Genomic DNA, 25,823 nt, shown 5'->3' with positions numbered 1-25,823 from the left:
TCTAATTAATAATGTCAAGATCTCTCTGATTAAATCAGGTACAATGGTTCCTTACTTTGGGTTAACCAAATTCATAATTATTTACATGTTGCTATTGACAGTAATGATTGCCTACTTGGTATGGTATTTTATAGTTATATAGTGCTTTTATATGTCTCCTTGTTTTCACTAAAACCTCAGTGATAAAATAAATACCTTGTATTTTGAAATAAGAGGAACTAATGCCTCCTACCAAATGTGTAGATAGTAATAGTAAGGAGATTCAAAATGCATAGAAATATGAGAAGGTGACAAAATGTCCACTTATCCAGTCCTTAGCATTGCCTAGGACATTACAGATACTTAGTAAATGCTCATTTATTATGCAGCAATATGTTCTAGTCTTCTTGCCTACTATCATGTATTTGGTCATTTTTTCCCCATCTGTAAAACTTCCTTCTGACCAGACCCACAGTATATTCCCCAATTCCCAAGTGAATTCATTCATTTAGCTTTGGAATTTGACACTGGCACTAAGTTATGATGATTGGTGAGTGAGTGTAAATTTATCTAAACTACTCTTTTCTAGCCAGGTAGAGACTATACTTCAGATCCCTTCTAATAATAACTATCCATCTACTTTGAACATCTTTCCATGTTTCTACCTGTGATTTTTGAAACAGCAATCAAATTAATATAACTATTGTTTTTGGAAAGTTTATGGCAAGTGATTGCTCTGTGATTCCACTCATCATTCTTATCACTGTCCAAACCAAAACTACCTTCTCTGTCATAGCTTTTCCTCTATGTGCTATCTCCTCTACCATTAGAACATAATCTTCTCAATGTCAGGTACTACCTCATTTTCATATTTGTGCCTAGCATAAATCCTGGCACATAATTGGTGTTTAACATATCATTCAGTATTTATCCACTCATTCATTCTTCCCTTTTATTCGGAATTAAGGTCAAAAGTGAAATGGTTTGGTGGTGTTCAGAAATATCCTTTTCTCCTCTCTCTCCCTCATAATATTAACTCTTGTTGGGATCTAAAGCTTGGGGTTTAATTATCTGGAATCAGGAGATGTTTTCTCTTTCCTCTACCCAAGAATATTGTGTGAGAAATGTATTTTTCCTTGAATGTTCTTTTCCAAGATAACTTATTGGGGCAATTTATATCTAATTTTCCTTCTTGACATTAATGAACTCTGACTATTAATTTGCCTTTTTGTTATGTTGTGTAACTAATTTTTGTTGTTGTTGTTGCTTTCAGTTTCACTAATGTACTGCACATCTATTTACAAATTACTCCTACTTCATTAGAAGTCTCTTGTAAAAAAGTAAAACAGTTAATTATATTTAATAGTACATTGACTTCATCTAAAAGCATATGTATCATTTCACACTTTTTTTTTCAATTAACAGAAATCTATTTTCCCTCCTTCCCATCCCTCAGCCCTGACTGCTTGTGTTATTATTGCCTCGTCACCCTTCACCCTCATTCCCATTTCCCTCAGGCCAACAATCCATTTGCACCTTATTTCTTGTCACCACATCTTAAACTGATAGTAAGTACAGAGAGATCATATTTTAGATTATAACCTAAATGTTTCTTCTATGTAATTAATACCAAAGTGACCTGTGCTATTTACAGCCACAAATTCGAACTTACTGTTTTTGAAAAATTTAAGGGAAAATGGTATAGACTTAAATCATGTGCATCTGTTGCCCTTGCTCTCACTGATCTGAGGACTGTGTGGGGTATCTATAAATGGTTTCAATGTAGCTATTCCAGTGGCAATGGTTTCCTTAGTAATTTGTATGGTTTCATTAACACTTTATTGTCCCAAATGTTAACCCTATAAAGAAGTTCAAAAAGCAGTTATAAATGCCCACAGAGAGGAAACTTGTTAAGATGACAGCAGCTGCCATCAGCTTTGGGCAACCATCATAGAGGTCAATTAGAAGATAGGATACTAAGGGGAAGTAATGTGCATTCAGCCTAGAAAGATATATTGGAGCCAGATTGTAAAGAACCTTAATCACCAAATGGAGAAGTTGGCCATTTTTTTGTTTGTTTGTTTGTTTTGTTTTTTTCCTAGATACAGACAGAAAACTCATGAAGTCTTTTGAGCAAAGTAAATGAAATGATCGGACATGGATTTTAGGAATATAAATTTGATAGCCATGTGGAAGATGTGTTAGAGGCAAAAGACTGCATAAGAGAGAGATGAATTAGAAGACTCTTCCAATTAAAAGTGAAAGGTCTTAAAGGCCTTAGCTGGTAGGACTGTAGTCTGCAAAAAATATTGAGGAAGTGAAACGGACAATCCTTATCATACAGTTAGAGTGAAAGAATAAAGAGATAAGAATGATTAGTAGATTGTCTGCCTCAGTGACTAGATAAATGGAGCTTTGCTTAAGAGAAATATGGATGTTAAGAGAAGGAAAGAGTGTTGGAGACTGGGGGGATAGAATTGAGTTTTTGACATATTAATTTGTCTGTTGGACATCCTAGTGAAAATATGTAGCAGAAATTGGTAATACAGGGTGGATGGTTGGATGGATAAATAGATAGAGTTGATTGATTTAGGATTTAGGATTAATCTGTCAAAGATTATGTGTAAGTATAAGAGTTGACAAGATCACAAAGAGAATGTGCAAGAAGAGAGAAGGTTCTAGGACAGAACTTTTGACTAAATCAGACATAGAGATAAGTTGATCCTGTAAAGGTAACCGAAGATTACTCACATAGGAATAAAACCATGGCAGAATACTCTGAGAGAGGAGATTATCCTGGAGAGAGTGATCAACAGTATTAAATGCTGCAAAAAACATAAGGATGAGCACTAGGAAAAAGTGATTATAGTTAGTCATAGAACCATCACTGGTGACTTTGGAGAGAGCACTTTCTTTTGAGTGGTGAGGAAAGAAACTATGTTTCAAGGAGTTGTGAAGCAAGCATGAGATAGAGTTGGTTTTTGTTTTTTCTTGAAAACTTGCTGTAACAGGGAAGAAAGATATAGGATAATAATATGAGAGGATGATAGAGCCCAACAGTTTTATTTTGTTTATTTATTTTAGGATGGAGGAGATCTGGCTATGTTTGTAGGCAACAGGAAAGAAGTCAATGATTGAGAGAGGTTGAAAATTAAGTAAAGGAGAGATAGAATTTGAGGAGATGAAAAGTGATATAATTGAATGTACAAGCTCAAGTAGGCAAATAAAGAAAAAAAAAGTTGGGAAGGGGGAAATAGAGTTGATATTAAGGTGATTTAAGGAAAAGAGGAAACTCTGGATGGGTGATTTTATTTTTCTTTCTCATTTTCTGAGAAAATTTTAGGTGAAAGAGTGATGTAAGTGGTTTTATTGGAAAAGAACTTCACAACAGTGTTCATGGGGAGTGAAATAGATTCAAAATTTTGATAATTATTATCAGAAATATAATTCATAATCAAGACTCTATGTTTCAAACCTTGCATGGTCTTTGTTACAGTGATACTTTTTCTACCCAAGAATATCATCAAGAAGGTCTTTATATCCCAACAAAATTTTCAGTTATTTTTTGTTGAAACTCTTTTCTCCTAGCCAAACTATAGCATTGGCTCATTAAAACAGTTGGAGAACTGAGGAAAGCTGAAGTCCATATTGTTTTCTTCTTCATTCACTTTTGTTTTCTGCTTGTCTTACAAACAACATTCCATCTCTGGCCTTTATGCCTTTTCACAGATTTTCACTGTTTATGTTTATTAGAACTCCTACACATTGCCAAGTATGAGTTCAAATACCAGCTCCTTCAAGATGTCTTTCCTGATTTCTCTATTTTCTAATGTAGTCTCCTCCCCCCATTCTAAATTATTGTGTGTGTGTGTGTGTGTGTGTGTGTGTGTGTATGTGTGTATTCTTCATTGATCTGTGGACATGTTGATCCCCCCTTTTCCCAAACTTCCAGGAAAATGTAAGGTCATTGAGAGCAATCTATCAACAAACATTTATTAAGTTCCTGTGTGCCATGCACCAAAGCATTAGGGATACAAAAAATGAAATGGTTCCTGTTCTTAAAACATTAACATTCTGATGAAGGAGAAAATAAATACATATATAAATATATACTTAACAAACATGAGTAGAACAAATCCAAATAAATGTAATATATTTAAATAAAAGGGAGTTACAGAGGCAGGGAAATAGCAGATGTAGAGATCAAGAAAGGCTTCAAAGACAAGGTAATATCTAAGCTGAATCTTGAAGGAAAAAAAAAAAAGTTCTGTAAGGTTGAGGTGAGGAGGGATTTTATTTCACGGATGGGAAATAGCTATTGCAAATGATATTAATGAATCAATATTTATTAAGCGTCTCCTTTGTGCCAGGCACTGTGCTAAACTCGGGAAATAGAGAGACAAAAAACAATCCTTGATCTCAAGGAGCTTACAATCTAATATAATAATCTTATGTTCTTATGGGAAACATGGAAAGGAGCGAGCCAGTGCAGTTAAGTGCATTAAGAACAAGTTCAAAAGACCAGACTCAGAGTGGTCACTAATGTGTCAAAGCTATCTTGGAAGTGGAATGCTCAAGAGATTTGTCTGCCCATGATTCAGAATATTTCACCACTTTTTCCATTGATTCAGATCGAATCATAGCTAGCCTATATGTTGAGGAGAAAACAGCACAAAGATTGGAAGGACAGGACTTCCGGTTAACATGGCGGAGAGGAGGCTCACAGCTGCATAAGCTCCGCGCTTTCTCTCACTATCCACCTCATTACAAGCCTCTGAATTAATGCTTGACTGAAAAAAAACCCACAAATAGTTACCAAGAGAAGCCATCCTTGAGATTCGCCAAGAAAGGTCGGTCTTTACTGGAGGGCTGGGGCGGTTTTAGATCGGGCGCAGGCGGCGGGCAGCGGCAGTGAGAGCACGGGAGCAGACTGGAGAGGGGGTGGGGAGTGATCGCATTCGTCTCTGCGGGGAGAGCTTCGCTACAGGTTTGGATACTTTGCTCCGGCAGCAAGTCAGCAGCCCAGCAGAGAAGCTAAAAACACCGGGGCTGAAGAATACAACCCCAAACAGCTGGAGTCTCTCGGGACCTGGCCGCCCTCCCCCGTCCCCCCCACAGTGACTCAGCACGCTCTGGGATCTCAGAGCGCAGGCGCAGCACAGTCGGGCTAGTGCCTCACTGCTGCCCCCCGCAGTCTGTAGAGGAAGCTCGATAACACACCCAGCCCCTCCCCCAAAGAAAGACTCCAGTTTTTTCTGTTTTTCTTTGCTAGTTTGTCTTTGATTATTAGACAGAATGAACAAGAAGCTGAAGAGGACTTTAACCCTTGACAGCTTCTATACAGATAGAGAGCAGACTCCAAATCCTGAGGAGACTAAAAACAGACAGTCTCCAGGTGAATTCCCAAAGGAGGAGATCATTTGTTCCTCAGCACAGATGAACCTCATAGAAGTAATTAAAAAGGCTCTCACAAGGGAGCTAGAAGAAAAATGGGAAAAGCAGAGTGAGGCTTGGCAAAAGGAGAGGGAAGCTTGGGAAAAGGAGAGGGAGGCTTGGCAAAAGGAGAGGGAAGCTTGGGAAAAGGAGAGGGAGGCTTGGGAAAAGGAGAGGGAGGCTTGGCAAAAGGAGAGGGAAGCTTGGGAAAAGGAGAGGGAGGCTTGGCAAAAGAGCCTGGAGAAAGTTAAAGAGAGTGGATAAAGAAGTAAAATCCTTGAAAAATAGGATTGGTGAACTGGAAACAGAAAACAGCTCTCTAAAAAACAAAATTGGTGAAATGGAAAAAAATTCCACAGAACAAAAGAACTCAATGGGACAATTAGAAAAAGATTTTTAAAAAGTGAGTGAAGAAAATACTTCACTGAAAATCAGAATTGAACAATTGGAATTGAATGACTCGAGGAGACAAGAAGAATCAGTCAAGCAAATCCAAAAAAATCAAACAATGGAAAAGGATGTGAAATACCTTCTGGGGAAGACAACAGACCTGGAAAACAGATCCAGGAGAGACAATCTGAGAATCATTGGACTTCCAGAAAAACATGATGAAAAAAAGAGCCTGGACACTATTTTCCAGGAAATTATCAAAGAGAACTGCCCAGAAGTCATAGGAACAGAGGAAAAAATAAACATTGAAAGGATTCATCGATCACCCACTGAAAGGGATCCTAAAATCAAAACACCAAGGAATATAGTGGCCAAATGCCAGAACCCTCAGATGAAGGAAAAAATATTGCAAGCGGCTAGAAAAACCCAATTCAAGTATCAAGGAGCCACAATAAGGATCACCCAGGATCTGGCAGCATCTACATTAAAGGATTGAAGGGGCTGGAATATGATATTCCGAAAGGCTAAGGAACTTGGTATGCAACCAAAAATAACTTACCCAGCGAGAATGAGCATCTTTTTCCAGGGAAGAAGATGGACATTCAACGAAGTAAGCGAATTTCATCTATTTCTGATGAAAAAACCAGAACTTAACAAAAAGTTTGATCTACAAATATAGAACTCAAGCGAAATCTAAAAAGGTAAAGATTAATCTTGGGAACTATATTTTGACTATATAGATGTATAAAGAATACATGTATACCTTGTTCTAGAAATTGATGTGGAAAGGACATTGTACCAGAAAAAGGGTAAAGTGGGGGTAGTACATCTCATGAAGAGGCATAGGAAACCTATTATATCTGAGAGAAAGAATGGAGGGGGATGAATATAGTGGGTATCTTACTGCCTTCAGAATTGGCTTTAAGTGAAAAATCTTAAGACATATTCAATCTATGGTGAAACTTCTCCCACCTCATTGAAAAGTGAGAAGGGAAACGTGAAAAGGGAAGGAATAAGCTAAGCGGAAGGGAATATGGAAACTGGGAGGGAAAGGGGGAGGAAATCTAAGGCGGGGGGAGAGATACTAAAAAGGGAGGGCTGTGAGAAGCAAGTGGTGCTCACAAGCTTAATACTGGGAAGGGGGGGAAAGGGGAAAGAAGGGAGAAAAGCATAAACCGGGGTTAACAAGATGGCAAGTAATACAGAATTGGTCATTCTAACCATAAACGTGAACGGGGTAAACTCCCCCATAAAGAGGAAGCGGTTAGCAGAATGGATTAAAAGCCAGAATCCTACAATATGTTGTTTACAGGAAACACACCTGAAGCGGGGAGATACATGCAGGTTAAAGGTAAAAGGTTGGAGCAAAATCTACTATGCTTCAGGTGAAGTCAAAAAAGCAGGGGTAGCCATCCTGATCTCAGATCAAGCTAAAGCTAAAATTGATCTAATTAAAAGAGATAAGGAAGGGCACTATATCTTGCTAAAGGATAGCATGGATAATGAAGCACTATCTATATTAAACATATATGCACCAAGTGGGGTAGCATCTAAATTCTTAAAAGAGAAACTAAGAGAGCTGCAAGAAGAAATAGACAGTAAAACTATAATAGTGGGAGATCTTAAACTTGCACTCTCAGAATTAGATAAATCAAACCACAAAATAAATAAGAAAGAAGTCAAAGAGGTAAATAGAATACTAGAAAAGTTAGATATGATAGATCTCTGGAGAAAATGTAATGGAGACAGAAAGGAATACACTTTCTTTTCAGCAGTTCATGGAACCTATACAAAAATTGACCATATATTAGGACATAAAAACCTCAAACTCAAATGCAGTAAGGCAGAAATAGTAAATGCATCCTTTTCAGACCACGATGCAATGAAAATTACATTCAACAAAAAACCAGGGGGAAGTAGACCAAAAAATAATTGGAAACTAAATAATCTCATACTAAAGAATGATTGGGTGAAACAGCAAATCATAGACATAATTAATAACTTCACCCAAGAAAACGATAATAATGAGACATCATACCAAAATGTATGGGATGCAGCCAAAGCGGTAATAAGGGGAAATTTCATATCTCTAGAGGCCTATTTGTATAAAATAGAGAAAGAGAAGGTCAATGAATTGGGTTTGCAACTAAAAATGCTAGAAAAGGAACAAATTAAAAACCCCCAGTCAAACACTAAACTTGAAATTCTAAAAATAAAAGGTGAGATCAATAAAATTGAAAGTAAAAAAACTATTGAATTGATTAATAAAACTAAGAGTTGGTTCTATGAAAAAACCAACAAAATAGACAAACCCTTAGTAAATCTGATTAAAAAAAGGAAAGAGGAAAATCAAATTGTTAGTCTTAAAAATGAAAAGGGAGAACTCACCACTAACGAAGAGGAAATTAGAGCAATAATTAGGAGTTACTTTGCCCAACTTTATGCCAATGAATTCAACAACTTAAATGAAATAGAAAAATACCTCCAAAATATAGCTTGCCCAAACTAACAGAGGAAGAAGTAAATATCCTAAACAGTCCCATCTCAGAAAAAGAAATAGAACAAACTATCAATCAACTCCCTAAGAAAAAATCCCCAGGACCAGATGGATTTACATGTGAATTCTACCAAACATTTAAAGAACAATTAACTCCAATGTTATATAAACTATTTGAAAAAATAGGGATTGAAGGAGTCCTACCAAACTCCTTTTATGACACAGACATGGTACTGATACCTAAACCAGGTAGGCTGAAAACAGAGAAAGAAAATTACAGACCAATCTCCCTAATGAATATTGATGCTAAAATCTTAAATAAAATATTAGCAAAAAGATTACAGAAAATCGTCACCAGGATAATACACTATGACCAAGTAGGATTTATACCAGGAATGCAGGGCTGGTTCAATATTAGGAAAACTATTAGCATAATTGACTATATCAATAACCAAACAAACAAAAACCATATGATCATCTCAATAGATGCAGAAAAAGCATTTGATAAAATCCAACATCCATTCCTAATAAAAACACTTGAGAGCATAGGAATAAATGGACTTTTCCTTAAAATAGTCAGGAGCATATATTTAAAACCATCAGTAAGCATCATATGCAATGGGGAAAAACTGGAACCTTTCCCAGTAAGATCTGGAGTGAAGCAAGGTTGCCCACTATCACCATTATTATTTAATATCGTTTTAGAAACACTAGCCTCGGCAATAAGAGTCGAGAAAGATATTAAAGGAATTAGAGTAGGCAATGAGGAAACCAAACTATCACTCTTTGCAGATGATATGATGGTATATCTAGAGAACCCCAGAGATTCTACTAAAAAGCTATTGGAAATAATTCATAATTTTAGCAAAGTAGCTGGCTACAAAATAAATCCCCATAAATCCTCAGCATTTTTATACATCACCAACAAAACCCAACAGCAAGAGATACAAAGAGAAATTCCATTCAGAATAACTGTTGATACCATAAAATATTTGGGAATCTATCTACCAAAGGAAAGTCAGGAATTATATGAGCAAAATTATAAAAAAGTCTCCACACAAATAAAGTCAGACTTAAATAATTGGAAAAATATTAAGTGCTCTTGGATCGGCCGAGCGAACATAATAAAGATGACAATACTCCCTAAACTAATCTATTTATTTAGTGCTATACCAATCAGACTTCCAAGAAAATATTTTAATGATCTAGAAAAAATAACAACAAAATTCATATGGAACAATAAAAAGTCGAGAATCTCAAGGGAATTAATGAAAAAAAAATCAAATGAAGGTGGCCTAGCTGTACCTGATCTAAAATTATATTATAAAGCAGCAGTCACCAAAACCATTTGGTATTGGCTAAGAAATAGATTAGTGGATCAGTGGAAAAGTCTAGGTTCACAAGACAGAATAGTCAACTATAGCAATCTAGTGTTTGACAAACCCAAAGCCCCTAACTTCTGGGAAAAGAATTCATTATTTGATAAAAACTGTTGGGATAATTGGAAATTAGTATGGCAGAAATTAGGCATGGACCCACACTTAACACCATATACCAAGATAAGATCAAAATGGGTCTATGACCTAGGCATAAAGAACGAGATTATAAATAAATTAGAGGAACATAGAATAGTTTATCTCTCAGACTTGTGGAGGAGAAAGAAATTTGTGACCAAAGATGAACTAGAGACCATTACTGATCATAAAATAGAAAATTTTGATTACATCAAATTAAAAAGCCTTTGTACAAACAAAACTAATGCAAACAAGATTAGAAGGGAAGCAACAAACTGGGAAAACATTTTCACAGTTAAAGGTTCTGATAAAGGCCTCATTTCCAAAATATATAGAGAACTGACTCAAATTTATAAGAAATCAAGCCATTCTCCAATTGATAAATGGTCAAAGGATATGAACAGACAATTTTCAGAGGATGAAATTGAAACTATTACCACTCATATGAAAGAGTGTTCCAAATCATTATTGATCAGAGAAATGCAAATTAAGACAACTCTGAGATACCACTACACACCTGTCAGATTAGCTAAGATGACAGGAAAAAATAATGATGAATGTTGGAGGGGATGCGGGAAAACTGGGACACTAATGTGTGGTGGAGTTGTGAACGAATCCAACCATTCTGGAGAGCAATCTGGAATTATGCCCAAAAAATTATCAAATTGTGCATACTATTTGATCCAGCAGTGTTTCTATTGGGCTTATATCTCAAAGAAATACTAAAGAAGGGAAAGGGACCTGTATGTGCCAAAATGTTGGTAGCAGCCCTGTTTGTAGTGGCTAGAAACTGGAAAATGAATGGATGCCCATCAATTGGAGAATGGCTGGGTAAATTGTGGTATATGAATGTTATGGAATATTATTGTTCTCTAAGAAATGACCAGCAGGATGAATACAGAGAGGACTGGCGAGACTTACATGAACTGATGCTAAGTGAAATGAGCAGAACCAGGAGATCATTATACACTTCAACAACGATATTGTATGAGGACATATTTTGATGGAAGTGGATTTCTTTGACAAAGAGACCTGAGTTTCAATTGATAAATGACGGACAAAAGCAGCTACACCCAAAGAAAGAACACTGGGAAACGAATGTGAACTATCTGCATTTTTGTTTTTCTTCCCGGGTTATTTATACCTTCTGAATCCAATTCTCCCTATGCAACAAGAGAACTGTTCGGTTCTGCAAACATATATTGTATCTAGGATATACTGCAACGTATCCAACATATAAAGGACTGCTTGCCATCTAGGGGAGGGGGTGGAGGGAGGGAGGGAAAAAAAAATCGGAACAGAAACGAGTGTCAATATAAAGTAATTATTAAATAAAAATTAAAAAAAAAAGATTGGAAGGACAGAGGACACACTGGTGGGCAGAATCAGAATTTAAAAAGATAGAAAAGAACAACAGAACAAATTAGTAAGAGCATATGGTCAAGGACAAAGAAGGTCATAGGAAGGTACTTAGGAAGCCCTAGAACAAACTTTGTTCTAGATCCTTCCTAATTTTAAGTTTAGTTGCTTAACTTTTCTCAGTAGCAGTTTCCTTATTAATAAAAGGGTAGTAATAATAGTACCTATCTTCTGAGGATTAAATGATAGTATATATGTAAAGTACTTTGCCAACCTGAAAGCACTACATCCTAGCCATTACCATGGTTAATAATAAAGAAATTAAAGCTAAATGAGTGAAAATTAAGGGAAAAAATTCCAAATTTCACAATTAAGGAGCAGACCTGTGATTTGAACCCAGATTTTCTAGGTTTTAAGAATAATGTTGAAACTATGGCATTTTACTGATCTCCTTGATTATCTAAGAAGGTTTCTATAGAAACTCTTATTTAACAAGAAAAACAAATAAGTTTCTCTGCAGAAGCTGTTCCCATAACAAAGCATCAACTTGCCATTATTTCATGTAAATACTGCCTGCTCATTAAGCAAGACAATTATTTTTTCCCCCTTCTGGGTGCCAACAGCAGATATTTACTGGCTATATTAATCTCTACTCAAAATTCAAGAAGGGCCTATATTTCAGCCTTATGCATAACTTCTTGAAAATAACATGTTTTTCCTGAGGTTTAACTATAAAAGTGAGTATTCTGACTTGTTACAATTTTTAAAAACTCCACAAACCTTATAAGGTAGTAATGTACCAACCTTTCTTGGCCACTGTCATTAGATTAAATAGACTAGGTCTAGTAATAGATTTTATGCTAATTTATAGACACCAGAATGTTACTGGAATTCCTAAGTGCATAAATACAGTTTTCTGCCAAGTGAAAAGAAAGAATTGTGAGAACATTGTTCTTAAATCAAAATAATGCCTTAAAACTTTTTTAAAAGGTTATTTGGCTAGAAACACAGGAAATTTTCTTTTAGTATAATATGATGAATTAACCTTTAAGGAGAAAATCTCAGTATGCTGAACAATTTTGGGTTGTTCAGACAAGGATTATATAAACCTTGTTAAATGCTCAATTTGCTTACAGGATTTCCCCTTCCCCCTCACTTACTGGCCCATCCCCATTTACATGAACTTAAAAGTACACAAAAATGGAAATATGCTTATTTGCATGTAGATCTCATCCCAATTCAGAAAGTCATTTACAGTCATTCAAAACTATTAAAACCAAGACTTTTAGGACAAATGAAGCAAAATAAATACGATGTTGCCCAAGTTATGTGTACTTCTCATGCCTCTGTATACCATTTGAATCACTAAACCAATATTCTAAAAAAATAGCATCTGATGAAATGTTCATTGTTTTATTGATTCTGATGATCATGAGTCAGAAGCAAATGTAACACTTTCTTTGTTAATTAATTTATTTTAAAAATGTATATTTCAAAATGTGTTGACACAAGTTTATTTGAAGTAATAATGCTTCTATGGATTTATAAAGTATAATAATTATCTACCTACAAATGTAAATATATCAGCTTTAAAGACTGATATATACTAATTTACCCTGTATCATACAAATACACACACACACACACACACACACACACATTTACCAGTTCATAAATTAGACACTATCTAGGCCAACTCTCTTATTTTACTGATGAAAAACCTGAGCTCGCACATAGCAAAATGACTTGCTCAAGAACACATGGGAAATGTGTTAAATGTTCTTGATTTTAACACTGCTCCTGACTCCAAATCCAGGGGTCTTTCCACAGTGTTTCTAGACCAATAAATAATGATTCTACTCTATGCTTTGTGTATGTGTGAACACATAAAAAATGCAAAAGAAAATTGCTTTGCAATGAAGTACTATGTTAAATTCAGGTTGATACATTTTTAGAGACTTTGAGAGACTGAAGTATACCTATAGGCATGAAGCAATGAATGAAGCAATCAATTAATTAAACAAAAGGCTTTTGTTAATGCTTTCTGTGGGCCAAGCAATCTGCTAGGTGCTGGGGATATGCAAATAATGCTGTCTACCCCTCTCCTCCCAAAACCCAGAGAGCTTGCATTCTGAGAGTTAAAGTTAATATATTGAAGGAAAAGCATGAACAGGAAGTGGTTGTTTGTTTATTTATTTGTTTGTTTGTTTTAATTTAATTCTTTTTCCTCTAAGGATTAAAAGTATTCTGATAACCATGACACAAAGAATGATTAAATGAACTGTGACTATTCCACTTAGAGAATAAAAGAACAAGAGGAGGCTTTATAATTATCTGCAGCTGAGTGAAGGTTTATTCTATAAAAAAGAGGGAATAAACTGTTGTTTTGGAAAGCAAACTAGAATAAGCAAGTTTGAAGGACTCTACTTTCATTTAAATATAGGAAATGACTTTAAAGATTGGAGCTAAGGGTAGAAAGTACTACCTCAATGATTAATGAGGAGTCAGATACCATTAGTAGATAAATTGAAGCAGTCTTCTTGATATCAATCACAGATGATGTAGAATAGATTTCTATAGAAAATATAGGTTTACAAAAGATGATCTCTAAGTGTTAAACCCTTATAATTATTAATGTTATTAATAATAAACCAGAGCCAACCCCTTCTTCCTTGCAATTAGGACTGGGAAAATTGAGGTTAAAAGAGAACCCAGGAAAATCTTGAAGCTCTGACCTCCCCCCCCCTTTATGTCATAATTGCTCAGGTGCCTTATCTCTATCCTAGCTAGAATGATTTCCCCTCCTTTTGAATATTGCCCCACACCTCCCTCTCTGCTGATCTAGACCTTCTTATCTTGACCCCTATCCTATCAGGTTTAAGTTATGATCCTTTCCTGGAATTATGGCTTGTCCATCCTCCCAGTGTCCTTGACCCCTTATCTGCTTTTATTTCCTTTAAAGATGACAACAGCTGTAAAATATTAGGATAAAAGTATATACTCAGGTTATGTATTCTGTTTGCAAACCCCATATAAGCTCTCTGCCTCTGTTTATCTGCACTGAGTGCTTTGGACTATAGTCCCATTCAGTCAGCTAGTATATTAACAATATCCACATTGAAAATTAAAATCAGTCTCTATTTGCCTCAGTTTCTCTGGTATTACATAAGGTATTTCTGGTATTACATAAGGATTTTCCTTATTTAAGGATTTTATCATTCAATGCCTGTACCTAAATTTGTTGAAAAGTGCTAAGAAGAGATGAAGTCATTGCTTCCTATATCAAAGGAATTTAGTATGCAAAGGAGATAGGACATCTTTCATAATAAGCAATTATCATTGCAAAAGGATCAAAGTTAGTGAGACAAGCTATGCATATAGCCTTGTTTTTAAAAGCAAAGCTCTCCTATCTAAGTCATACTTAGGAATACCACTACTCTGATTTTCCTAACCATTCCCTGCCCTCCCTCATTTTCCATCTCTAATGGTCTCTGCCTAACTTTTCTGTGCCCCTGATCCACTTTCAGTTCTGTAGATCCTGACATCCTATCTTTTCTTTACCTTGTCTATGCCAGGGCACATTAAATAAATATCTGATTAAGATATATAAATTTTAAATTGAAATTTTTGTTCTTTCTTTGATATACAAATACTTACTTTTCTCTATCTCCACTACATCTCCTCTTTAACTCTAGTGCTTTACTTGTCTCCATTATAGGGACTCATTAGTCATGAGAAATAACTAACATGTTTTTATTTTTAAAACTTACTATGATCTCTTTAAATGTATTCATTCATTCAAAAATCATTGATTGAGTCCTTATTCTATGCAAGGCACTGGAATCAAATAGAAAAATAGCCCCAACTCTCAAGGAATTTAGATTCTACTGGGGGTAAAACAAAACATAAGTTTAAGTATTTTTCAATATTTTCTTTATAGTGAAGCATGGAATTTTCATTCCTCTTCATATAACTTACCTAATTAAAATATTAATCTTGGTAGTTAAGACAAAAAAGTAGTGTAGAAAATTGTATTTACATCTGGGGACCAAAATACAAATACAGAGCAGGCTAACATTTAAGTCCCTTCCCTCACCCCAAAGTAAAAACCAAAGCCCCCAAAAATCCAGATACCACAAACATCAAGGATCACAAGGGACCACTTTGTGGTGTGCACATAGTGTAACACAGAACAATTGAAACTATACGCGTGAAGGATCAGAAAAGCTGAGATGTTTGATGTTGTTTTTCAACATTAGCACAGCAAGCAGTTTACACCTTTTCTCTCTCCCTTTTCCCCTCTTCCCCCAGGTATCTTTTCCTCACTCAAACACTCAAGAGAGGCAGAATGGGATAGATGAGGGATCCAACATGCAATAGAGTGAATCCTCTCTATCCACAAATCACTGATAAAGGAACTTTCCATAACTGAATGACATCACAAAAAATTATCAATGGTAAAAACTCTAAATATACAATCAGAAACAGGCTAAAGATGGCAAAAACTGAGTGACCTATTGTCACCATGGTGTTCATCTTTAAAAAACTGTGCCTGACAAACAAGGGAGAAAAGAAAGAAGTTGTGGAGGAGAAACAGTATGTGTCAATAAGTGCATTTTAAAACATAACTCTTATAAGAAACTTAAGATGAATTATTCCTAATGCCAAAGTGGATTGTTAAGTTCTCCATGATTTATAGTTAAAAAATTGCTTAGGGCACTGAAGGTTTAAATTATTTTCAGGATATTTATATATGTGTGTGTATGTGTATCACACACATAAACATACATGTTTATATATGTGTGTGCACATGTGTATGTATATATATATATATATGTGTGTGTGTGTGTGTGTGTGTGTGTGTGTGTGTATAATGCAAGTTAACTTGGAAGTGAGGGAAGTACTGATAATTAAGACTATGAACAACTTCACTTAGGAAATAAAACTTGAACTGAGCCTTGAAGAACTAAGCCTTGAAGGAAGCTAAGGATTCCAAGACAGAATAGTAAGAAGAAAGAATATGTAATAGTCAGAACAATGGAAGAAGATGGAATGACATCCCTGAATCCACAAGTATTCCAATTTAGCTAGAATATAATGTACACTAAGATAGATGGGCATTAATAAGAAGTTAATCTGGAAAATAAGTTGAATTCAGATTGTGAAAATCAAAACAGAGTTTTTATGTCCTGTTTTACAAGACTGTGCCAATTGGAGTTTCATGAGCAAAGAATTTGGTCAGAATTAAGCTTTACAAGAATTGGAAATTGAGGAAATGTCCATCTATTGGAGAATGGCTGAATAAATTGTGGTACATGTGATTATGATGTTATGCTATTATGCTATAAGAAATGATAAGCAGAATGCTCTCAGAAAAACCTGGAAAGATTTCCATGAGCCAATGAAAAATGGAATGTCCAGTGTACAAATAACAGAAATATCATGAGATGATCAACTATGAGTGACTCAGTTATTCTCAGCAGTACAATGATCCAAGACAACTCTGCAAACTTATGATAAAAAAAATGCTATCCAAGCCCAGAGAAAGAACTGATAGTCTGAATGCAGATTGAAGAATAAATTTTTTACTTTATTTTTATTGAGTTTTTTTTTGTCTATTTTCTTTCACATGACCATTATGAAAATGTTTTGTTTGACTACACATGGATAAACTATCTTGAATTATTTGCCTTCTTGTGGGTGAAGGGATGAAAAGAGAATTATAGGCACCCTAATGGATTGTTGGTGGAGTTGTAAATTTATTTAACCATTTTAGAATACATTTTGGAATAAAGTGAAAAAGTGACTAAAATATCTACATCCTTTGACCCAGAGCTTCTATTTCTACTCTAAGAAATACCACATGAATGCCATACTATGTACAGTAGAAACTTTTTGTAGTACTTAGAAGAGGTATGAAAGTCTTATATTTGACTTAAGTAGTGATGATAGCTAAAAATTAGTGATAGATACCTAATCGTGCCAAAGTATCTAGATTCCTTTAAATGCTCTAAATCATGTATCATTTTAAAATACAATCATTAGTGACTGGCAAATGCTTATATACTTTGTTTAGCTGGTGTAATAGCTATATTATAAATCGAAATGCATAATTAGTAACTAGTAATAATCTATACCTGTTTCAAGTTTACAAGGCATTTTATATGCATTCTCTCATTTAAGTCTCACAATAAATTAATAAAGCAGGTACTATTATCTGCTTTTTATAGACTAGGAAACTGGGTCTCAAGGAAGTTAAGTAACTTGCACATCATACAGCTAGAAAATATCAGAAGCAAGTTTTGGAGACAAGTTTTACAGATTCCAAGGTCAGCATTTCATAGATTATACTAAATTGCCTCCCCAGTAATTAGATAGAAAAGTACATCATTTTCTTTCATTTCGGTTAACTACACCAATAAGAAATCTAAATGTTCCAGCTAAGAAAAAACTGAGATACCATTTTGGTACTGTGCTTTATCTAATAATATGTAGGAATAAAATATTTCCCCAGTGCTATTCTTATAAACTTAAAAAGCACAAGATATCAAAAATTCTTGAATTCTCCTCAGTGAGATCCACCCCAAGAAACCAAGATAAACAGCTTCATTCTGTAACTTAGGTGGGACTAGTTGAGTCCTGGATCTGGAGAATTCCAACCCTATTGAATTAAAGAGACTCATTCAATTCTATTCAATTCCAGCTCAAATCCCACCCTCCAGCCCCCACTGAGAACTGCTCTTGGCTTGTAGCCAAGGCTTCTATTATAAAAAGAGCCCATTTTTAATCCTCTCCTTGCAGAGGACCTAACATGCCAAGCCATGCCAAGGAAACCTCTGCCCACTGGTGTATTGGGCCAGAACTCTGAAACAAGGATTCTTACAAGGTGTTGAGTCAGTGGAATTGATGAGACAATGGTTATCTAGTTTAGCATGGTGACTAATAGCTCTCTAGTTCAGTATGATTGGTTTAATCTTACAACAAATAATGATTTCCTAGCGATATAATGATTGGTTTATACTCAGTGTAGAGCATATAACCTGGGAGCCTCAGCCAGAGTTAGAGGTACAGAAGGCAAAAGGACTCAAGGCAGGAACTCAAACTCTCAGAGCCAAGGAGAGAGAGATTCTTTGTGGTGGCTGGCCTGTCCTCCTGCATTTTCTCCACTGAAACCAAGACTCTGGAAGGTCTTTAAGAAAGCTAGCCGGGGACCCAGGCAAGGAGACAATAGAGAATTTGGACTTTAATACCTGCTGTTCTTGTAGTGATTGATCAGTAGGCTGAAAAGAAGGCTACTCCAGAGACCTCCAAGAAAACTCACCAAGAACATTACATGCTGGAGTGATATTCTCTTTCAACATTAACCTTTCTTTATCTCCCTCACTTATTTCCCTATTAAGATTTTATACCTCTCTGTTGGGATCTCTCTACTAGAAATTTTACTTCTCTGCCAGGACTCCTGCACTACTTTACTCCCCTGTCAGGACCTTGCCATTAAGGGATTCAGCCTTTCTATTCATGCATAGCAAAGGCTGACTTCTCAATGCCCATAATCAGCTTCTTTTTAGCAATCTAGCTTTTGGGGTTCATAAATTCCTTTACAAAGGACCTCTGTGCAGCCAGAAGGGGGTTCCCACAACTCCTTACCTTGTGCCAATCCTAAAGGGGATTTAAGAGCCAAACCTCATCATATCTTACATTCAAGGTCAGGAAGAGAAAACCATGATATATGCATTGCCAAACCTACAGGAATATGCATTAAATTATGCCAGGGATGATTGATGATGATGATGATGATGATGATGATGATGATGATGATGATCCATCCTCCTCCTCATCATCATCATTTCCTTTGGCCTAACTTAAGTAGGCAGACTCTGGTGATCATGTAATTGACAGAATATTAAAGGTTTCAAAAATATTGTACAAACAGGTCTATAAATTCTATAATGTCTAAGTGAATTAGGGATAGGGGATAAATCTGTGATTTTAGTGACATAAGGAACTCCAAGATAAGAAAAAAATCTCACAATTACTGCAGGCTGGTACCTTCACTTTTCTAGAGAGTTTCCAAGGACACAAAGAGTTTAAGTGACTTGCTTAGAAAAGAATCATAGTCAATATGTGGCAGGAGTGAAACCCAAAACAAGTTCAAATTGATAAACTGGGTCTGGAGTCTCTAACACCTAAGTGCAAAACTGACCTCCCATACTTTCAGCTGCATGACTTCAGAAAAATCATGAGGACACTCTGCCTTAGTTTCTTCATCTGCAAAATGAAGGTAATAATATCACCTACTTCCCATGATTATTCTGAGAATAAAATAATGTCAACTTTAAAGTGCTATATAAATGCTATTCATTATTTTATTATTATTATTATTAGCTTTGAAGCTAGCTCTTTATTACTATACCATAGCATCACTCAAAAATCAAATGATAACAATGAAATAAACCACATATTACTATTAAATAAAAAAGTCCTTTTTTATATGAAACAATACTGGGAATATGTAAAACAAAAAAATGTGAGCAAAAATCAGTGTAGTGTTACAACATAAAGAACTAGAGGCTGAGAGAGTAAAATCTTGCCTCCCTGTCATCACAAGTGAATATCAATTCTATCAGGCTATTTCTCAAATTCAAATAGCATGCCATCCATCTATCTCAAATAGCACAAATGCAAATGTGTGTAATTGTACACAATAGTTCCTCCTCCCTAGAATCCACTCTGTCCAGGGTTCTGCTTCTTACAATTCTGTTTCCTTCAAAACTCCCCAATGCCACCATCTACATGAAACCTGTCCTGATTTTTTTCTTATGACTGATGACAGCTCTCCGCCCCCAGATACCTTGCATTTCTTTATATATACATATTTATATTGATATACAATTGTCTTCTCTAAAAGCATGAAAACTTATAAAGGGCAGGCAAGCATTATTCCTTTTTTCTTTTCTTTTCTTTTTTTGCTTTGTAATCTCAGTGGCCCTGGAATGTAATCAATACTAATTAAATAGCCTAGCCACTACCTTTCACAGTGGATAGAGGATTGGATCTGGAGGCAGATTGTGATTTCAAATTCAGCTTTACCAGATGCATGACCTTGGATTGAATTACTTGATCTGTGTCTCCCTCAGTTTCTTCAACTTTAAAATGAAAATAATAATAGCTGTACTTCTCAAGGTTGTTCGAAGACAAAAATAAGATATTATCTGTAAAGTACTTTGCAAAGGTTAAAACTATAAAAATATTAGATATGATTTTGATTAATTGATCTCATCTTTAAAATAGGGATGATAAGCCTATTATTTACTTCTTACAATTTTTGTGTGAAAATCATTTTATAAACATTTAACTTCTATGTAAGTGTGAGCTACTGTTATAACAAATTAAAGTATATTGTACATTTTCATTATTCATGGTCTATCATTGTGGGATTGATTTACTAACCTATTGAATGAATGCATAATTTGTACTTCACTTAGAAATTCTGAAATTTCCTGCAAAGTTCTAGCTTAGTCATAATAATGAGAAAAGAAAGAGTACAGATAGCATGAAGTACAAATGATCTAAAAACTTCATGGTCTCAAATATTCTTTACTATCAAATCACCTGAATGATTCCTTATAAGTAAAGAGACTGACTCATCTGCAAGTCAGTTTCTCTTCCCTACATCAAAAAACAAAGACATGACTAGAGAACAGTAAACAAGGGGAAAGTGGTGAAGCAAGGTACAGAAATAACCCACAGTCATTTTTCAGTCATGTATGACACTTTGTGACCCCATTTTGGGTTTTCTTGGCAAAGATCCTGGAGTGATTTGCCCTTCTCAAGCTCATTTTCATAGTCCTAGGAAGGGTAGAACACTGAGTATTGGATTAGAAAAAAGGATTCGTAGGATAGTTATGCATTGCATTTACATGGCATGCAGATAATATTCTCTGGTTTAATAAATCTGGAGGTTTTAAGAACTGGGAATTAATGTTTAAAAGACTTCTCCCTATATAGCTTACTTCTGCCAGGCAGGTAGTAATTCATCTTATTCTAAAAGATCTTCAGAGAAAGAAATTCAATACTGTCAGAAATATTCAAGTAAATAAAGAGTAAAGACCAAAAACTAGACAGTTCCACTGTTCCTTATGATCTTTGAAGGAAAGGTAACTATATACAGCATTAGTATTCTAAACCGGGGATCAATCTCTGGTTTGCAGGTGCTTGTATTTCCAATTCCCCCTGTCCTTATTTATTATTCCTGGTTCTATTATTCTTTCCTGGAAATATCTAGATTCATTATCTTTCCATCTAAACCTTCACCTCCCTTCTTCTTAATTTCCCCTTACCTCCCAGCTCCGTGGGTTTGCAACCCAGCTCCTCACTTTCTCACCTGCCTCCTGATCCAATTTGTTGCCAAGCATTGTCACTTTTAGGCTTCCTGACATCTTTGAATGAGCTCCCTTCTCTACCCTGACACTGCCAACACCCTAATTCAGGCCCTCCTCACCTCAAGCCTGGAATATTGCAATAATCTGCTGCTGGTTTTCCTGCTTCACATTTTTCCCCATTCCAGTCTATCCTTAACTCAATGCTAAAGATATCTTCCTATAGCAGCATGTCATCCCTCCCTCTCCCACACAAAACCTGCCTTTGCTCACACACACACACACACACACACACACACACACACACACACACCCTTTGTGATCCTCCTTGTTTCTTGAACAAGGCACTCTGTCTCCTAACTTTAAGCATTTTTATTGATGTTCTTCATGCCTGGAACTTCTGCCCCTTCTCACCCCACCTCCTTCAAGTCCCAAGTATAATTTCACCTTTTATAGAAAGCATTTCCTCAAATAGGGACACTGATACATTGTTGGTGGAGCTGTGAACACATCCAGCCATTCTGGAGAGCAATTTGGAACTATGCTCAAAAAGTTATCAAACTGTGCATACCCTTTGATCCAGCAGTGTTTCTACTGGGCTTATACCCCAAAGAGATACTAAAGAAGGGAAAGGGACCAGTATGTGCCAAAATGTTTGTAGCAGCCCTGTTTGTAGTGGCTAGAAGCTGGAAAATGAATGGATGCCCATCAATTGGAGAATGGCTAAATAAATTGTGGTATATGAATGTTATGGAATATTATTATTCTGTAAGGAATGACCAGCAGGATGAATACAGAGAGGACTGGCAAGACTTACACAAACTGATGCTGAGTGAAATGAGCAGGGCTAGGAGATCATTATATACTTCAACAACAATACTATATGATGATCAATTCTGATGGACGAGGCCATCTTCAGCAATGAGATGAACCAAATCACTTCCAATAGAGCAGTAATGAACTGAACCAGCTACACCCAGGGAAAGAACTCTGGGAGATGACTATGAATCACTATATAGAATTCCCAATCCCTCTATTTTTGTCCACTTGCATTTTTGATTTCCTTCACAGGCTAATTGTACACTATTTCAAAGTCTGATTCTTTTTGTACAGCAAAATAACTGTATGGATGTATACATATATTGTATTTAACTTATACTTTAACATATTTAACATATATTGGTCAACCTGCCATCTGGGGGAGGGGATGGGGGAAAGGAGGGGAAAAATTGGAACAAAAGGTTTGGCAATTGTCAATGCTGTAAAATTACTTATGCATATATCTTGTAAATAAAAAGCTATAATTAAAAAAAAGAAAAAAGAAAAGAAAGCATTTCCCCAACTCCCTTAATTCTAATACTGAATCTGGCTATGTTGCTCACAAAGAGTTACTTGCAGGGTATCTGTTCTCTTAGACTCTGAGGTCCTTGGAAGCAGGGCATATTTTTTGCCTCTCTAGAACATTCCCTGGCCCATGCTTTCTTGTTCAGCTGTGATTCAGTATTATCTCACTCTTTGTGACTTCATTGGGGTATTCTTAGCAATGATACTAGAATGTTTTGCCGTTTTTTTCTGCAGCTCATTTTATAGATGAGGAAACTGAGGCAAACAGTATTAAATGCTTTGTCCAGTCACCCAGATCCTTAAGTGCCTGAGGCCAGATTTGAACTCAGATTATTCAGACTGTCTTCCTGACTCCAAGCCTAGCACTTCACCCACTCCCATGACCTACCTGCTCAGTTTCCCTAGATTGTGCTGAATCCAGATGCAGAAATGATTCCAACAAGGAAAAAATAGATTGTGAAATTGTTTTTTTGTGTGGTTTTTTTTTGTTGTTGTTTTTGTTTTTTTTTTGGCAGATTTCTAAGACTGTTATATTTGCTGGCAGTCCTCATTCTGGGAGGTTTGCAGAGTTCATGATTCTCTTCTATTCAGGGAGTTTTTTTTTTTTTTTTAGTATTGCAATTATTATACATTTTCTTTATTAAAGCTTTTTATTTATAGAACATATGCATGGATAATTTTTCAATACTGATCTTTGCAAAACCTTGTGTTTCAAATTTCCTCCTCCCTCCCCTCCCATAGATGACAGGTAATCTAATACATGTTAAATATGTTAAAATATATGTTAAATCCAATTTATGCATACATATTTATATAGTTACCTTGCTGCACAAGAAAAATTGAATTAAGAAGGGGAAAAAACTGAGAAATAAAACAAAACGCAAGCAAACAACAACATAAAGAGTGAAAATGCTATGTTGTGGTCCACACTCAGTTCCCACAGTCCTCTCTCTGGGTATTGATGGCTCTCTTCATCATAATTTTATAGGAACTTATCTAAATCATCTAATTGTTGGAAAGAGCCACATCCATCAGAATTGATCATCTTATAATCTTGTTGTTGCCAAGTATAATGATCTCCTGGTTCTGCTCATTTCACTCAGCATCAGTTCCTGTAAGTCTCTCCAGGCCTTTCTGAAATCATCCTGCTGGTCATTTCTTATAGAACAATAATATTCCATAACAGTCATATACAAAAACTTATTCAGCCATTCTCCAATTGATGGGCATCCACTCAGTTTCCAATTTCTTGCCACTACAAAAAGGGCTGCCACAAACATGTTTGCATGTGAGTCTTTTTCCCTCCTTTAAAATCTCTTTGGGCTATAAGCCCAATAGTAGCACTGCTGAATCAAAGGGTATGCACAGTTTGATAACTTTTTGAGCATAGTTCCAAATTGCTCTCCAGAATAGCTGGATCAGTTTACACTCCACCAACAATGCATCAATGTCCCACTTTTCCCACATCCCCTCCAACATTCATCATTATCTTTTCCTGTCATCTTAGCCAATCTGACAGGTGTGTAGTGGTATCTGCCTCAGTTTCCTCATCTCATAATGATGTTTCTCATCATTCTCATCAAACTCATAATGAGTTTCCTCATTACAATGAAGGTAATAATATCACCTCCCTCCCATGATTATTGTGAGAATAAAATAATGTCAACTTTAAAGTGCTATATAAATGCTGTTAATTATTTTATTATTATTATCAGCTTTGAGGCCAGCTCTTTATTACTACACCATGGTGTCATTCAAAGACCAGATGATAACAATGGAATAAACTACATACTACCATTAAATAAAAAGCCCTTTTTCATATGAAACAATACTAAGACTATATAAAAAAAATGAGCAAAAATCCAGTGTAGTATTATAGCATAAAGAACTAGAGGTGGTAGTGGTACTTCAGAGTTGTCTTAAGTTGTCTTATTTTGCATTTCTCTGATCAATAGTGCTTTAGAGTACCTTTTCATATGACTAGAAATGATTTTAACTTCTTCATCTGAAATTTGTTCATAAACTGACCATTTATCAATTAGAAAATGGCTTGAATTCTTATAAATTTGAATCAATTCCCTATATATTTTAAAATGAGGCCTTTATCAGAACCCTTAAATGTAAAAATGTTTTCCCAATTTATTGCTTTTAGGGAGGCAACATTTCCCAAGATGATGATCAAGGGAACTTTCATTCCTAGATCATCATGAAATTGATAAAGGACATTTCTCTTTAGCCTATGACGTACACAAAACTTTCTGTTTCTTTGTGATTTTTGTCCTATCTAATATCCAAAAGAATTTGAAATATGAGGCAATTAGATGGGAGCTCCTTCCTCTCCTTCTCAACATGGAAAACCCTTTTACATCACACCTTCAACCATTTTCTCTTCTTTTGCTACAATCTTGGGAGATAATGTGATGTTTTTTCCTGTGACAGCAAGTACCTTACTTGTCCTGGTGAACTCATGCTTTCTCATCTTCCTTCGGGGATCATTCTTTTGATCATTCTTTTTCTTTCCTTCATCTTTTTTGTTGTTGTTTAGGAGTTTCATTTCTGCTGAACTAAATGGGACTCCATTTGGGTTTTCTTGGCAGGAATTCTGGAATATTTTACCATTTCCTTCTCCAGCTCATTTTACAAATGAGAAAATTGGGGTACAGGATTAAGTGATTTGCCCAGGATCACAAAGGAAGTAAGTGTCTGAGGTCAGATTTAAACTCAGAAGGATAAGTCTCCTGATTTCATGCCCATTACTGTATTTGCTGTACCACCAATCTTCCCATCCTTCAAGTTAGTCCCTCTCTAACCATTGTTTATCTTCTTATAAGTTTACACACTTCTCTTTTGCCATGAAAAACCTTCATTTGATTCTGTTAAATGAAGGCAGTGTGTTCTGGGAGAAAAACTACTCATCTTAAGTTAGAA

General features: G+C 35.6%; 1 protein-coding gene across 1 annotated transcript in view; it reads right to left on the bottom strand.

Moving 5' to 3' along the window:
• The window catches only part of UNC13C (unc-13 homolog C), a 744,392-nt gene that overhangs the window by 257,165 nt on the left and 461,404 nt on the right, over positions 1 to 25,823 (bottom strand). The gene's annotated exons all lie outside the window — the stretch shown is intronic.

This window comes from Antechinus flavipes, chromosome 2, assembly GCF_016432865.1.
Source record: "Antechinus flavipes isolate AdamAnt ecotype Samford, QLD, Australia chromosome 2, AdamAnt_v2, whole genome shotgun sequence".
NCBI lineage: Eukaryota > Metazoa > Chordata > Mammalia > Dasyuromorphia > Dasyuridae > Antechinus > Antechinus flavipes.
Note: the sequence above shows the minus strand (reverse complement) of the source record. Positions and strands in the feature narration are given on the sequence as shown.